The sequence below is a fragment of the Rosa chinensis genome, chromosome 4 (assembly GCF_002994745.2).
Source record: "Rosa chinensis cultivar Old Blush chromosome 4, RchiOBHm-V2, whole genome shotgun sequence".
Lineage (NCBI taxonomy): Eukaryota > Viridiplantae > Streptophyta > Magnoliopsida > Rosales > Rosaceae > Rosa > Rosa chinensis.
The window spans coordinates 61,542,780-61,560,477 of record NC_037091.1 but is presented as its reverse complement, the minus strand read 5'-3'; positions in this window follow the sequence as shown (position 1 = coordinate 61,560,477).

Genomic DNA, 17,698 nt, shown 5'->3' with positions numbered 1-17,698 from the left:
GATTGATGTAGAGCATCCAGTTCCCCATGTTCATACCCAAAATGGTCTCGCAGAAGCCGCTATCAAACGACTACAGATGATAGCACGGACATTGGTTATGCGCACCAATCTCCCTGTTTCTGCTTGGGGATATGCAATATTGCATGCAGCGACGCTAATTCGTCTACGACCCACTGCCACCCAATCTTACTCTGCGTTACAGCTAGTGACTGGATACGAGCCTGATATCTCGCACTTACGCATCTTTGGGTGTGCCATTTATGTGCCTATTACGCCGCCACAGCGTACTAAGATGGGTCCACAACGACGAATGGGCATTTATGTTGGATATGAATCTCCAGCGATAGTCCGCTACCTTGAACCCTTGACAGGCGATCTCTTTATCGCTAGATTTGCGGGTTGTCACTTTGATGAGACAGTCTTCCCATCGTTAGGGGGAGATAAGAACACATATGTTCAACAGGAACGACAGGAATTGTCGTGGTCTGTCCCCACTATGTCTCATCTCGATCCCCGCACCGCACAGTCCGAACTTGAAGTGCGAAGAATAATCGAGCTCCAGAACGTAGCAGACACTCTGCCTGATGCGTTTTCTGATGTTGCCAAAGTGACGAGATCACACATACCTGCTGCAAACGTGCCTGCAAGGATCGATGTCCCAAATACTGGACATCACACCTCTCCTGTGACACCAGGAGATGGCGCCATTGCCCAACATGGCAATGATGTGGTATCTATGGCCGCAGGTCCCGCAAGAAAGCGCGGTAGACCGATTGGTTCGAAGGATACTCGCCCTAGAAAGAGAGCGAACGAGGCACAAACAAATCCTTTGATCATCGATACTCAAAATCCGTCCCATGACAATGTTCCGGATTATGGTTATGTCCAAGAGACATCTTTGGGGGACGCCTTATTGTCAGAACCTATCCCTGAGAACGTAGAGATCTCTGTTAATTACACTAGTGTACATGAGACGTGGGAAAGAAACTCCATCATCATTGATGATGTATTCGCGTATTCAGTGGCGCGTGAGATTATTGAGACCGATGACATCGAACCACGCTCCGTTGATGAATGCCAAAGTAGAGCCGATTGGCCAAAGTGGAAAGATGCGATCCAGGCAGAACTTGATTCTCTAGCGAAAAGAAAGGTATTCGGACCAGTTATGCCAATACCGCCCAACACCAAACCAGTTGGTCACAAATGGGTATTCGTTAGAAAGCGTAATGAGAAAAACGAGATTGTAAGGTACAAAGCTCGCCTTGTGGCGCAAGGTTTCTCACAACGCCCTGGAATCGACTACGAGGAGACCTATTCTCCCATAATGGACGTCATAACGTTTCGCTACCTTGTCAGTTTGGTAGTTTCCGAAAAACTGAACATGCAGCTTATGGATGTGGTTACTGCGTATCTATATGGGGATCTAGATACAGAGATATACATGAAGATTCCAGACGGAATTCAGTTACCCAAATCAAGTGGCTCTAAACCACGGAGCGCGTTTGCAATTAGATTGAAACGCTCACTATATGGATTGAAACAATCCGGACGGATGTGGTATAACCGTCTAAGTGACTACTTGATTGGAAAGGGATATGTCAACAATGAACTATGCCCATGTGTGTTCATAAAAGGGACAAGTTCCGGATTTGCAATAGTAGCGGTTTATGTCGATGACATGAACATAATTGGCACCCTTAAAGAGTTAAGGGAAACCGCTGAACACTTGAAATCCGAGTTTGAGATGAAAGATCTTGGGAAAACACGGTTTTGCCTCGGTTTAGAACTTGAGCACCGTAGAGATGGTATCCCGATTCATCAATCAGCTTATACCCAAAAGATGCTTAGGCGTTTCAACACTGATAAGATTAAGCCTTCAAGCACCCCAATGGTCGTCCGTAGTCTTGATCCAAAGAAAGATCAATTTCGTCCAAAAGATGACGATGAAGAAGTGCTAGAGGCAGAAGTGCCCTACCTAAGTGCAATAGGCGCATTATTGTACTTAGCACAATGCACAAGACCGGATATCTCATTCGCTATGAACTTGCTAGCTAGATATAGCTCTGCGCCTACACGACGCCATTGGACTGGTGTTAAAGATATCTTTCGATACCTAAGTGGTAAGATCGATATGGGCTTGTTCTATCCCTTCAGAGAGAAGATGGATTCGGACCCATCAAGTGCCAGGGACGCCACACATGGTGGACTGCGTTCCCTCTCCCCATCCCAAAACGATATAAGTGTTTTGGAAGGTTTTGCTGATGCTGGGTACCTCTCTGACCCACACAAAGGTCGCTCCCAAACTGGTTATGTTTTCACCATGGGAAAAACCGCGATATCTTGGAGGTCTACAAAGCAGACCTTAGTCGCCACCTCTTCGAATCATGCAGAGATTATTGCTCTTCACGAAGCAGTTCGTGAATGTATATGGCTTCGATCCATAGTTACGCATATTCGAAGTAATTGTGGTTTGAAGTCTACCACAGATGAGCCAACGAGCATTTATGAGGATAATGCTGCTTGCATTGAACAAATGAAGCAAGGCTACATCAAAGGCGACAACACCAAGCATATATCGCCTAAATTCTTCTACAATCAGCAACAACAGAAGCTCCTCAAGATCAAAGTAAACCAGGTTCGATCTGAGGACAATGAGGCAGACTTATTTACTAAGTCATTGCCCAAATCCACGTTCGAGAAACATGTGGCAAGAATTGGCTTGCGGAAATTATCTGAACTCCCATGATCGTAGTCATCAGGGGGAGGCGCAGACATCAGGGGGAGATGTCTACATGTTCAGCTCGAAACGTGAAGGGTGTGTTGTGCTCTTTTTCCCCTTCGACCGAGGTTATTTTTGTCCCACTGGGTTTTTGTTACTCGGCAAGGTTTTTAACGAGGCAACGAGAGAAGCACCACGTTTGGACAACACAAGGGGGAGTGTTTAAGGATATCTATATTTGTGTTTGGCCCAAACTCTAGGTTACTTGACCTAGTGGTAATAGGGTTAAATTAGAAGGATCTAGATTCCTATTCAATGTACGATTACTTTCCTTGTACGATTGAGATTCTATGTATTGTAATCCTCTATATAAAGAGACCCCTATTATCAATGAGAATACACAGCAAATTCCTCTCCAATTCAGTTTCTCTAAAACAATACCAAATTTCAATCCCAAATGATGTGGCATTGTCACCTCATTCATAGTTATTTACAACATGTAATTATGTCAATTAATTTTCATTTATATAGTTTCCATTATATATGCAATTACTTAATATTATATTAAATGAGAAAAATAATGTTTCCCTGCAATCCCAAAAATTGATCTTCAAATACCAGGGATATTCTCATATACCACCTGTCATCATCATCCTCATCTCATGCTGCACCAAAATTTGGAACTCAAGGGACGAAAAATCATCTAGGATTTGAATAAATAAAAGGTCTTGCGTATGAAAATCCAAAATAAAGAAGATGATTATGAATATAGCAACTACAAGGCATAAAATGGCTTTGTAAATCATAATCACAATGGATTATGATGAAAAACTGTGAGTTAGCTCTTAATAAAAGATTAAGAAAGATAGAAATCAATACAGAAGTTAATTTAACCAACTTGTTTTGAAATTTGAATCTATTGGATTGGTTCAAGAAATTAAAAGAGAGAACAACAAATTTACTTCTTCTTCTTCTTCTTTTTTTTTTTTTTTTTTTTTTTAACAGTAGAACAAAGAATTTACTGGTTGTGGATAGATGGCTGCGATATATGGAGGATGAGTTTTGCATTTTTTAGGGTTTATCAAGACATGAGTTTGCGCGCTTGTTGGATTGATTAACTTCACCGCATTTTCTTCTTCCGTTTTTTAATATCTTAGAGATAAATAAACTAATTTAAATACATATTCTAAATATATATGAAAAAATGACAGCTTGAATATTTTGAGGTTCATTAGAGCTGATGTGGTCAATGCCATGTCATTTGGGATGGTTTTTTTGTATAGAATTTTGGGATCCAAAGCATTTTCCTTTTTTTTTTTTATGACAGAAATAACAAACAAAACTAAAAAATAAAACCTCTACGGACACCTTCTCCCAACTTATCCAAATGAAACGCTGGGAACATGGAAAGAGGTAAATAGAAAAATCATACCGAATTATTCTGAGCATTGTGCGCTAAAGAAGCTAAACGATCTGCTACAAAGTTTGCTTCTCTGTAAATATGCCGAAACATAATTGAATCGAACTGCTGTGCGAGCTGCCTGATATCATTTACCAGCATCTTGATCCTCCATGGTATTTGACATCTTCCTTGAACACAATCCATAAAAAGTTTTGAATCTCCTTCCACGACGAATTTGAATATTAATGCAAAAGAGCAGTATGAAGTTCATCACGCAAAGCTGTTGCTTCTACCACAATAACATTTGCATTGCCTATTCTTCTATTAGCTATAAATAAAGGATTCCCATCTGCATTATGAATAACAATACCAATGGTAGCAAAACCATTTCAAATTGAACCATCGAAGTTCAATTTAACTTGATTAACATTAGGAGGTTGCCATTTTATATGAAAATACTTTGAAACTTTCGAAAAAGAAACTTTAGGATTGGACTTAAACATAAAAGCTTGAAAAACAGTAGTAGAAGGATGAGGAACAACTTGGTGGAAAATTAGTTTATGTTATTCCAAATAGACCAAGCAATGAAGAAAATTGAAGCAAGATGCTATGAAGAAGGTGAGTTACTAATATGTTCAATCCATGATAGAAAAGAACTATTCCATTGTAGACGCTTAGAAGATTGATTTAAGGACCAAAACTGTATAGCAAAATTACAATGTATAAAAAGATGATCAACAGATTCTATATGACTAGAACAAAATGGACAAAGTGGAGAAATGTTATGATTATAATGCACAATTTTATCTCTAGTCTTTAAACCATTTCTAAGTAAAGACCAAGCAAAAAATTTAATCTTTGGGGGAATATTTAACTTCCACATTTTAGTCAAAAGAGAAACTCTAGAATGGGTAGGAATATTTTGTGATTGAATGCAAGTAGCACTCTTTATTGTAAAATGGCCTAATGATGAAGGTCCCCAAACAAAACTATCAGAAGTCGGATTATAGAGGAATGAAAATGATCATTTGCACAATATCTTGGGGTAGAACAGTCTGTAAAGCTTCCTGATCCGAATTCATATTATGAATGAAGTTTGCAGCTGTGAGAGTCCAATCCAAAATATGTCTTTGATCTTCTAGAACAATTAAAAATAAAAGGAAAAAGGAGAACCCAATTGAAAGAAAAAAAAAATAGATTGACCATCCCCAACAATCTATCTAATTCCTTGAGAGAGAAGGTCTCTAGCATCCAAATTGCCTTTCTAAGCTAAAGAGTTAGAAGCCTTTTTCTGAACTGTAAGAAAGTGATTAGGCTTCAAATACTTTCTAGTAACTAATTGTACCCACCAATTATCAGGTTGTGTTAAGATCTTCCAACTAAGTTTAGCTAAAGCAACCTTGTTAAAATGATTAGGTAATCTGACTGCTAATCCACCTTTATATTTAGGACTACAAACTTGGTTCCAATCAACAAGAGGTTGTGATTTTCCCCAAAAAAAGGTTATGTATTCCTTATTCAGTCTATCGGTAAGATGTTTAGGGCATTAGAAACAAGATAGAATATGATTTGGCATTCCAGATAGATTAGACTTTAATAAAGTTACCTAAAAAAGAAATGTATTCGGTTTGGGGGAATTTGCCTGACTGTAGTTACGTTTAGTGGATGTTTCTTTCTTTGGAGGGGTTCCCTCATCTAGGGTCTCTCTATGTTAGATCTCTACGATTATGGATCGACGACGCTATTCTTTTGCATCAGCGATATGTCAGGACTGAAACCCATCTGTAACTGGGCTTTTCTGAATGGAGAAACAACTAGGGTTGGGTTTAGCAAGTCGTATGCTTCTATTCTTGCGCAACCCTCTATTCCACTGGATTCTCTTCCTCCCCCAGTGGTTGAGGGTGGTAAAACGACTGTGATAATATTAGCAGATGGGTATCAATCCGGTTTGGCAAGATGCAAGCATATGTTCTTGGGTCGTCTGCAATTGGGTCCTAAGGACAAACCCTATTCTCCATCTGACTTGCATACGAAACTGAGTCTTCTTTGGGGTGAGATTGGTCACTAGAGAACTATCCCAATGGGCAAAGGGTGTTATTCATTTAGTTTTTCCTCAGATGGTTGTATTTCGATGATTTGGGCGAAGGGCTCCATTGCTTTGAAACCTGGAACGTTGAGACTCATGCATTGGGTACCCAATTTTTCTCCTGCTACTCAACGTAATACCAATGCTCAGGTGTGGGTGAAGTTTTGGGATCTTGGTTTGGAATTTTGGGAGCCTACTACACTTTTTGAGATTGCCAGTGGTATTGGCATTCCAGTGAAGATTGATGAGAATACACTACTAATTTGAGCGTTTTTCATTCATCTATCGCGTAACAATCAACACGGTCATCAAAGATGGAAAGTGTTTACGTCCTGATTTATCGTACCTCGGGGATTACAAGCTAGCTAAAAATCCTATGGTTCTAGGTCACCGAAAATCACTTGCACAAACAAATAAAAATAGAAAAAATACTAAACAAAGTACCGAGCCTCATTCAAGCATGACTTTGCATCACACAAAGTCACATAGACAGCCTTGCACCAAGCAAGGCCTAGATAGGGCCGTGAAACACACAAAAGTGCTTGTAATGCTCACGCCCACATGAATTTACAAATGAATGGTAGTGGGAAAGTCACAATATTTTTTGGATTTTCATAAATGATAAATAAACTAACTAACTACGACATAAAAGTAAGATAGATAGAAGGATGGGATGCATCGCATCAAGGGTCACAATGGAATTCAAGGTTCTCCACACAAATCTACAATCATATGGAATGACGATGATTAATTCAAATGATGTTTTAAATGTTTTGTCAGATTTCCATTTAGCATTAAGAGGTCGAAAAGAAAGCTAAATTGATTGTCACAAAATAGTAGTCAAACCCTAAGTAAAAACAAGAAGAAGAAAGAATACTTAGTTTTTGGCTACCCTATACTAGTCTCAAACCTTATGCCTTATTAGGGCCATAAGTGCTAAAAACTAAATGCTTTATGTTTCGACAATCGATTATAACACACTTAAGCAACCATCACCACAAAAAATAAGGTCAAAAAGAGTACTTGTGATAACTATTACCCTACCCAACAATTCCGAATACTATTCCGACAATCAAGGGTGATAATACACAAAATTGGGTGATTGGAGAACCACAATCTAAGAAATCCAAATGGGAATAGAGATATGCAATGGGCAAATTCCACCATCCTCATACCATAATCTAAATTGAAACAGATATTCCCCTGTGAGCCCCGGAAAAATGTATCGAGCTTAATGGAGATCGTACGCGAAGTTATTCAACGATCTCGATAAATGTCAAGATGCTCGATAATATTTTCAGAAATTTTCACAAAGTGAAATCCTCGATTTAAGGGTTGAATGATAAAGTACATGGCACGACAAGTTTGTGAAAATTTTCAGGGAGTTTTTCCGATACCCGAGCTATTTATAGCTATTTTTTGAAGTTGTGAGATTTTAGAAAACAAAACAAAAAACCAACGGTGCGATCGTGACCTTCAATCTCACCACAGTGTCATCCCAGCCATCCACCGCCACCACCTCTTTATCCTAGCCCTTGATTACAATCTAGGTCGGGATATTTATAATCCTGGATCAGATCAAGGATGGGGATTAGTTTCAGAAAACACGAGAGAGAGAGAGAGAGAGAGAGAGATAGAGCTCGGTGCTCTCTGACCCGAGATGCAGCACGATCCGAGAGAGAGACCTGACGTAAACTTCCACGTCCAGCCACCCCACGACGGCGCACGGGCACCCACATCTTCGTCTCTGCGTCGCCTAGCTCCCTGCCTCCTCAAATTGTCCATGCACTGAACGGAGAAGGAAACCCGAAGACGAGAAGCCCGAAGTTTCACCGGCAACCTCTGCTATTTCTGGCGACCGATTAAGCTGTATCTGGTATGGAAACTCATCTTCATGCCAATCTCTACGTGTTAGACTAATTGGTTTTCAAAATTGATGGAGTTTTGTGGACTTGGTTTCTGGGTTGATCTCGAGTCCAGCGCTGTTCTTCGATGCTAATGACTTCTCTTGGTCCTCTCTCCACCTCGTTTCCACTTGTTGATGTTTAATGTTCTAGACTGAAGCTAATTTTCAGAAACTGCTAGCTGGTGCGTTGATTCCCAGTTCGTCATCATCCTTGTTCAACCGAGCTTGCTCGGAGTAGTTTTTGAAGGTATAATTCGAATTCTTGAATTGAAGTTTGGTTCTTGTTGTGCAGATCGGAAGTTAGTGACTTGAGTTGGTATATCTGTTGTTGGTACTGAAACTTTGGATTGGAATCGATTATTTGTATGTAGGCCTCATCAAAAAGCCCGCGGATCAAGTGGGCCGATGGAGGCCCGCCGGCCCTGAGGGCTAAAAGCCCGGCCCGGCCCGTTAAAAAGCCAGTAAAATATTATATATATATATATATGTGTGTGTGTGTGTGTTTATATAGCAGCTATATATATATGTAGATATGTGTGTGTGTGTGTTTCTAAATATATATATATATATATATATATATATATATCTGTGTGTGTGTGTGTGTGTGTGTGTGTGTGTTTATATATATATATATATATGTGTGTGTGTGTGTGTGTGTGTGTGTGGAAGTTGTTATACTTCTATATAGAATATATGCATTAGTGCATATATATATTCTACATATCGGTTGACCAATTCGATCGAATTTGAAAATATGGTGAAATTGACTAATTTTTTACCACACTCATAATTTATTGTTATAAACTCATCCAACGGTCGGTTTTTCCATTTTCTTTGAATTGATAGGGGTTGCTCTTTGGAGTGTATAATATATAAATATAGGTTTATAAGAGTAATTGAGTTTGACCTAGTTGATCGAATTCGAAACAAGAACCAAATTGGCTGAATTTTCTACAACCACCATAAAACATTACAATCTCTCCATCGAGCGGTTGGTTTCTCCGAATTCATTTTCCACTTCATGGTTGCTTTAGAATGAACCTCAACAATTTAAATGCAATGTATAAGTCATACAACTTTAGGAGGAAAACTGGTATAGGCCAATGTGTTTGTAATTAATTTGTTTTTTTTTTTTAATCTTATGTCCACGCACATCCATCGATGGAATATTTACAAACGTGATGTGAAAAAATAAGCACGTTTCGCGGTTGTCATGTCATCGGTCAACTAAGAAGACATACAAGTGACGACGGTTGACCAATTCGATCGGATTCGAAAATATGGTGAAATTGGCTAAATTTTTTACCACACTCATAATTTATTGTAATAATGTCATCCAACGGTCCATTTTTCCATTTTCTTTGAATTGATAGGGGTTGCTCTTTGGAGTATATGATATATGGATATAGGTTTATAAGAGTAACTAAATTTGACTTAGTTGATCGAATTCGAAACGAGAATCAAATTAGCTGAATTTTTTAAATCACCATAAAACATTACAATCTCTCAATCGAGCGGTTGATTTCTCTAAATTCATTTTCCACTTCATGGTTGCTTTAGAATGAACTTCAACAATTTAAATGCAATATACAAGTCATACAACTTTAGGAGGCAAATTAATATAGGCCAACATCTTTGTAATTAAATTGAAATTTTTATCTTATGTTCACGCATATCCATCGATGAAATATTTACAGACATGATGTGAAAAAATAAGCACGTTTCGCAGTCGTCATGCCATCGGTCAACCAAGAAAACATACAAGTGACGACGGTTGACCAATTCGATTGGATTCGAAAATATGGTGAAATTGGCTAAATTTTTTACCACACTCATAATTTATTGTAATAATGTCATCCAACAGTCCATTTTTCCATTTTCTTTGAATTGATAGGCGTTGCTCTTTGGAGTGTATGATATATAGATATAGGTTTATAAGAGTAACTAAATTTGACCTTGTTGATCGAATTCGAAACGAGAATCAAATTAGCTGAATTTTTTACAATCACCATAAAACATTACAATCTCTCAATCGAGCGGTTGATTTCTCTAAATTCATTTTCCACTTCATGGTTGCTTTAGAATGAACCTCAACAATTTAAATGCAATATACAAGTCATACAACTTTAGGAGGTAAATTAATATAGGCCAACATCTTTGTAATTAAAATTGAAATTTTTATCTTATGTTCACGCACATCTATCGATGAAATATTTACAGACGTGATGTGAAAAAATAAGCACATTTCGCGGTCGTCATGCCATCGGTCAACCAAGAAAACATATAAGTGACTACAGTTGACCAATTCGATCGGATTCGAAAATATGGTGAAATTGGCTAAATTTTTTACCACACTCATAATTTATTGTAGGATTAAATACTCGTTACTCGTCATACTTTTGCATGAAAAACAGTTTTTAAATTAAACAATTTAGTCCTTATTCTTTCTAATTCTCACACAACAGGTCCTAAAATGACTATTATACCTCTCTCTCTCTCTCTCTTTACACACACACACACACATATATAGTGTGTGTGTATATATGTGTATATAGTGTGTGTGTGTGTGTGTATATATATAGTGTGTGTGATGTGAAAAAATAAGCACGTTTCACGGTCGTCATGCCATCGGTCAACCAAGAAAACATACAAGTGACGACGGTTGACCAATTCAATCGGATTCCAAAATATGGTGAAATTGGCTAAATTTTTTACCACACTCATAATTTATTATAATAATCTCATCCAACAGTCGATTTTCCCATTTTATTTAAGTTGATAGAGGTTTCTCTTTGGAGTGTATGATATATAAATATAAGTTTATAAAAAATATTATCTTTAAAGATTTATTTGTAAATAAAGCCCACAAGGCCGGCCCCGAAAAAGCCCGCAAGGCTTAGCCCGGCCCTGCCCGAAAAAGCCCGTGAGGCCCGCATTAAATGGATGGGCTTGGATCCTTCAATTTACAATAAAGCCCGGCCTGGCCCGCTACTATTTAAAAATGGAGTAAGGCCCTGCCCGGCCCGTTGATGAGGCCTATTTGTATGTGCAATGAACTGTGGAGTTGTGGTGGAGCTCGAATTGCCTTGGTTGTGTGTTTAGTTTGTTTAGTTGTTGTCAGTTAATTGTGTTGAGTTGTTAAGTTGGAAAAGTGGCTATTATATTTAAGAAGTGAAAGTACAGAAGATGTGAGTTAGTTGTGAGTGTGGCTGTGGAATATTTGGAAAATGGTCAAGCTTGGGTGTCCATAGTGGTTTTGGGTACACCTTGCATAAAAGTTGGAAAAAACAGTGGGTGTCCTTAGTAATTTCGATCGAATTACTATGTGTGAAGTAAATTGGGATCTTGTGTTGGTAAAGTCGCTATGGTTTTGCTTGTGCATTTCACGGTTTAATAAGTGAAGAAAATAAATTATATATATACATCGGGTGGCCTTACTAAATTGGGTGCACTCAATATATATATGGTTAACACTGTAAACCTTAAGAAATGTTCGATAATTTAAATTAATTATCGAACTTGTCGCGATTGGTCAAATGTGGTCAACATTGATTAAACTAAGAACCGTTGGTCAAAACGGTCAATCCTGGTCAAACCAGGAAAGGTTAGTCAAACCTTGGTCAACTCCTGGTCCAACCAGGAAAAGTTGGTTTAGACGATTTATTAATCGTCAAGATTTCATCAAATTGTTCAATGGATTATTAACTGTCGAAATGTCAGAATCTAGGACTCTAGTTACCTGAGGAACGGAAGGTTCGCGACTCTTGGAATACGTGAGAGAAAGAATGGGAATCCAGGTAGGGATTCAGGACTCTCCTCTGTTAGTTGTTTTCTTATATATTGTGTTAAAATGATGCATGGTTGGTGGTATGGTTTGGTTATGTTAAAATGCAATGCATACTAACCAAATTGTGACAAATGTGATGGCTTGAGAGCGAAAGGGGCACTGACTTCCTTGGGTTCGATTCCCTAAACCTCCGGAGGGTTAGCTATGCGGGTCGTCCGAGTATCTGCTATCACGGACTCGGCATGTGTGTGTGTAGCTAGGTAGTGGACTCTCTCGCTACGCTTACCTGGTGATAAATTAATTTGAGGTAAGGTCGTGTAGTGGGTCTATGGGACCGGCCATCAGGTAATGCTTGGATTTGGCGCCTTATTTATTTAAGCATTATGCATCGGTTTTCAAGTTGAAAAACATTAAAGTTTGTCGTTCCTTTAAATATTTGGTTTAAGCATGTTTTCATACTGGAGCTCCAAACATTTATCTGTTGATTTTCAAACCTAGTCGAGTTAGAGTTCCTGTTGAGCAGCGAGGACGAAATCTCACCCCTACAACAGTATGGATGCAGGAACTGTGCACTGGTGATGGGACAATAGCGGACGGAGCTGGGTGTGCAGAACAAGTGCGGTAAATTACCGTATGAACTTTATTCTAGATTTTATTTCTCGAACTTCGTGTTCTGGAAATTTTCAATATTTAGTCTCGAGTCAAATTTAGTTGAATTCTTCTTCATTGGGATTCGTACCTCGTGTTAGCCTTTATTCAAAATCTGGACAAATGAAATAGATTTCAATAACTCAAGTTTTTCACCTCAACAATATTTGTAGCTTCCGCTGTGTTTATACAAAAAGATTTTCAAACAAAATGCCTAGTAGTTCTCTAGGATGTAAATCGAGCATTCAGTTTATGTTTTAGAGACTCACGGCACTGTAACAAGCTTAGGCTGGTGAGGTGCAGCTTGGGGCGTTACATCCCCAATTTAATATTCCAATTCCAACACACCAAACATAGATTAAGGAGGAGAAAACCTAAACCATACATCTAGAGTGAAGAAATTAAAGCAAGAGTACACAAATCATATGAATAAACATCAATTTTATTAATTCCTCAACAAAACCATACAAAACTAAACTTAGGTTTCAAAACCCTAAAACCATGAGAGGTCACACACAAGTATATATCAATACACATCAAACAACACCATAAGCAAGAAATAAGAGAGAGAAACAAGAGGGAAAGAGAGGAGAAATCCATGAAAGTCAAGGCAAAGCTTGTCACTAGCTATTGCCATTACTTCATGGCTTCTTTTGCTACCCTTATGAAGCCATGGTGTAGACATGGTGGCCTAGATATCGGAGATGTGTGTGCCTCCTCCTTGTGCAAGCTTACATGTGAAGAATGGGGGATGAAGAAGAGAAGAAGTGGTGAGAAGGGAGAGATCTCCCAAATTCGGTCAAACTGCCTAGGGTATAGAAAAATGGGTCTTAACCTTGTGAAATGTGTGTGCAAATGTGCTTAAACACCCCCTTGGGTTCAAGGGTCAAGATTGGACTTGTACTCTAGATCCAAGGGCTAAAAAACAAGTAGAAAATGGGTAAAATGAAAAGACTAAAACAACCTAATAAAAATGTAGAGAGTTAGAAGATTAGAAAACATTTTGGAAAATATAAAGAAAATAGGAGGGCAAAAGTGTAAGTGAGTGTGTGCCTAGTGTGAATACAAATAAATATCTCCATCCACATGTGTGATGTGTGTGAGGTGTGTGGTCTACTAATTATTATTGTCATTACATCAATTTTGAATTTGAAACTTAAATACAAAGATGTAATACAAATGAGCTTAGGTCTTCACTTGTGCTTCTTTGGTCTCTGGCCTTGGACTTCTTGCTATTAGGCCAAGTTGACTTGGTTGACCCGATAGTCAACCAGTTTACTTTTCATCCTTTAGTCGAAGTTGACTTTTTGCTCGAATTCGCTACTTCTTTCGTCTTTTTCCTCTTTTGACCATAATTTCTTACAAATGAAGAAAACAAAGTAATACAACGAAATAATGCTTGAGTATTCGCTAATTTCAAAGTAATTACGGCTAGAAACACACATAAATTATGTGTGAATCAACTACATCAGAGATTTGGTCACAATGCTAGGGTTTTGGTGGATATTGATCTTTCATCTGACCCTTCTTCTGAGCTGGTGGTTAAACGAGCTTGTGGAGAAGCCTATGTCATTTTTGTGGAGTATGAGCGCCTTCCAGATATTTGTTCTCACTATGGTTACGTTGGTCATAAGGTAACTTCTTGTAGGTTTATTCGCACTTCAGGTCATGATCAACCAAAAGCGGAGGAGGTTCAGGGTAGGGGCCGTTCTTGGAAGCGGTCTCTCAAACACAAACGACGAACAAAACAAGTTTATGTCCCTAAGAGTATTGGAGAGGGGTCTAGAAGGGATGCCGAAAAAGCAGTCATTGTTGATGATACTCTTTCATCCAAGGAAGATGCAAGGGAAGGCCTTTCCTTTGTGTGTAAAACTCCCTTTCCAACACTTGTTAATGGTGTGGCTAATAGTGTTGTGGAGGAGGTTGTTGTCCATGACAAGGTAGATGTGCAAAATAAGGTAGTAATGGAGGGACCTACTGCTCCAATTGTTGAAAACACTTGTGCTCCAGATGTTGAGAAAGCTACTAGTCAAGCTATTGTGCACGCTATTACTCCAATTGTTGAGCAAGCTCGAGTTCAAAATGTTCTTGTTGCTGAGGATGTCTTGGATCACCAGGTTCCTGCTGTGCAGGCTATTGATAATGACTCGAATACTGGGAATGAGCTTTCTGGCAGCGATATTAAATCTAATGGCTCAAGTCTTGAGTCTTCTGTTCCAATTGAGAATTGGTATGATGAAACAGAGCGTGTATATGAGACTCAAGAGTTTACTGAGGTAATTTCCAAGGCACATCATAGGTCTATGAGGAAGGCAGCAAACACAGAGAGCCGGCAGGCTTATATTAGTCGTTCTAAGGGTGATTCCCAATGAGAATTATGTATTGGAATTTACGGGGTATTGCTAATAACCCCACTCAAGATGCATTAAAAGAGTTTGTCAGGGCTAACAACCTAGAGATTTTATGTATAGCGGAGCCTTTTGTCTCTTTAGAGTTTATTCCTCTGCCTTTCTAGAATACTCTAGGCTTGCTGGTTGTTTGCACTAATGATCGAGGTTCATTAAGGCCAAATTTATGGGTTTTTTGTAGAGCCTCTCTTATACCTTGGGTTCGAGTGCTATCTTTCTCGGCATAACAGGTTTCTCTGCAAGTAATGTTTGATGCAGTTATTTGTTTTATTATTGTCGTTTATGCTCGTACTACAGTGGCAGGTCAGCGCCAATTATGGGAGGATATCACTATGGTGAAAGGAAGTTTTGTAATTGGTTTGTGGTTAGTTTTTGGTGATTTCAATGCAGTTTTTGGTGCTCATGAAAAGAAAGGAGGGGCTCCTCTCTGTATGCGCTCATGTGAGGAGTTTCAGGCAATGTCAGATGTGTGTGAACTTGTGCATGTTGATACTAAAGGTGCTAAATTTACATGGGTGAGTAGAAGAGGTCTTCGGGGAAATGTGGAGTTACGTTTGGATAGGAGTTTGGCTATTCTGGATTGGTTGGATGCTTGGGATCAATTTGATTATCGCACTTTGCCATGAATCTACTCTGATCATAATCCACTCCTTATGTCTTTTTCAAAATTTTCAGATTCTCATCACAATCTTTTTCAATTTCGGAAGATGTAGTTGGAACATAATGATTTTATGAACTTTGTTAAGGGTTGTTGGTCAACAACTCACTCTTTTGGCTGCCCTCTAACTGTTCTTCAGCATAAGTTACGCATTCAGCATTCTACTGAAAGCTCTTTGAAAATGGAATTGGGAGGTTTTTGGAGATGTTCATTGCAGAGTTAAAAAGGATCTTGAGTCTTTAGATGATATTCAAAAAGTCATTGCGTCTTCTGGTGGAAGTGATGATGAGTATGCAAAGGAGAATGAGATACATGCTAATTTGAATGATTCACTCCGGGCACAAGAGATCTTTTTTCCGAGAAAAATCAAGGTTAGTTGGTTATCTGAGGGAGACTGCAATTCTTCTTTTTTCCATGCCATGTGTAGGCCACGTTGGAATCGCTCTTCTATTACTGTACTCAAGAATGGTGATCAGGTATTGAATGACCTTTACTCTATTCAGACACACATTTTGGACTATTATATGGATCTCTTTACTAAGCATGCAAATTATCAGGATAATGGTTTGGTGTCTTTTGTGATTCCATCATTGGTTACAGAGGAAGAAAATTATGCTCTTACTTCAGTTCCTTTATCTAAGGAGATCTGGGTTGTGGTTAAATCTATGGATCTTGATAACGCCCCAGAACCCGATGACTTTAGTGGTCAGTTCTTTGTATCATGTTGGGAGATTGTTGGTGCGGATGTGATAAATGTGGTGCTACATTTCTTCACTACTGGTCAGCTATCGACATCCTACAACTCAGGGCTTATTATTTTAATTCCAAAAGTTGATCATGCGGACTCAATTAAACAATTTTGACCTATTGCACTCACCAATTTTGTTTTCAAAATTATTCCAAAGATCCTTGTAGTTCGCTTGTCTTCAATTGCCTCCGGCATAATCTCTCCTCAACAACATGCTTTTGTTGCTGGAAGGAATATTTCAGATTGTATTTTGTCGACTTTTGAGTGCTTTAATCTATTGGACTCGAAATGTTATGGAGGTAACATGGCAATTAAGGCTGATATTACTAAAGCTTTCGATACACTGTCTTGGGATTTCTATTACATGTTCTACATGCCTTTTGTTTTCATCCAACTTTTGTTCAGTGGGTGCATGCTTTATTGTTGTCTGCAAAGCTTTTTCTCTTAATTAATGGAAGACATGTGGGTTATTTTTCTTGTGGAAGAGGTGTGAGTCAAGGAGACCCTCTTTCTCACCTTTTTTGCTTAGCAGAAGAGGTCCTCAGTCGAGGTATATTTTCAAGGCTTATTTCTTCAGATGGGTTACAGCGTATTAGTTCTCCTCGAGGTACTCTGGCTCCGTCTCATGTATTATTTGCCAATGATGTAATTATTTTTTGCCGAGGTGATCAGAGAAATTTAGCAAAAATTATGAAGTTTTTTACGGAGTATGGTGATGCTTGTGGGCAAATAATCAACAAAGAGAAGTCACAAGTCTTTATTGGTAACTATATGCAGCGACGCCGTCACTCTATTTCCAGCTTCTTGGGTATTCCTTTGGGCTCTGCTCCTTTCATATACTTGGGTGCCCCTATTTTTCATGGCAAGCCTCGCGTATCATATTTTCAGCCGATTGTGGATAAAATAAGGCTACAATTGTCAAGTTGGATGGGTTCTTTTTTGTCAATGGCCGGGAGACTCTAACTCATTAAATCTGTCATTTACAGCATGTTTGTTTACAGTTTTCAAGTGTATGAATGGCCTGTGTCTTTACTTAGACAAGTTGAGGTGTGGTGTCATAATTTTCTATGGTCGGGTTCTATTGATCGGCGTGGGATTCCTCTACTTGCATGGCAGTCGTGCTGCACTCCGGTTGATGAGGGTGGTTTAGGGCTTAAGCAGCTTGTGCTCTTGAATAGTTCCTTATTATTAAAGCGCTGCTGGGAGGTTTTTTCTTCTCAATATGAAGGGTTGTTCATTCATTCAGAACCGGTTTGTTCGGCGTCGTTCTTATGCTTCTTCTTCTATCTGGCCTAGTGTTCGTCATTTTTGGGTTGTTGTTCAAGATAATGCTCAA